The sequence below is a fragment of the Sceloporus undulatus genome, chromosome 9 (assembly GCF_019175285.1).
Source record: "Sceloporus undulatus isolate JIND9_A2432 ecotype Alabama chromosome 9, SceUnd_v1.1, whole genome shotgun sequence".
Classification (NCBI taxonomy): Eukaryota; Metazoa; Chordata; class Lepidosauria; order Squamata; family Phrynosomatidae; genus Sceloporus; species Sceloporus undulatus.
Window position 1 is genome coordinate 21,953,722 of NC_056530.1, and position 504 is coordinate 21,954,225.

The window sequence follows — 504 nt, forward strand, 5'->3', positions numbered from 1 at the left end:
TCCCAGTTGACAGGAGATCAGACATCCATTGGCTCCTATTTAACCCTCTTGCTCTTACCACGGTTGTGAATGTGTAGGGATCACAAAGACAAATCAGTTATGAATGTGTAACTCTTGGTTATGCATTCATAACTGCAATCATGTACAGCCACTGTTAACAGCATTACATTTATTATCCCAGTGAGAGCAGAACCAATTCAGACATTGAAATAGTGAGATTCAATGTTTATGTAGTTTCCAAACTTTGGTCCTCTGGATGTTTTGGACTTCAGCTCCCAGAATTCCTGATCGTTGGTCAAACACACCTAGAGGATCTAAGCTTGGGAAGCACTGATATAGATCATGTTGATTTAATGGCTGAAAGACTGCTCTCGGAAATAATAGTAAGATTTGGGCTGACATCTCTGACACCACCGTTTTTCTTCCCTTTCCTTTCTGCTTTGGGTTTACCTTCATCTGTGAAATTCTAACGATTCCCCACCCCAAGATGGCAGCCCAAGAACA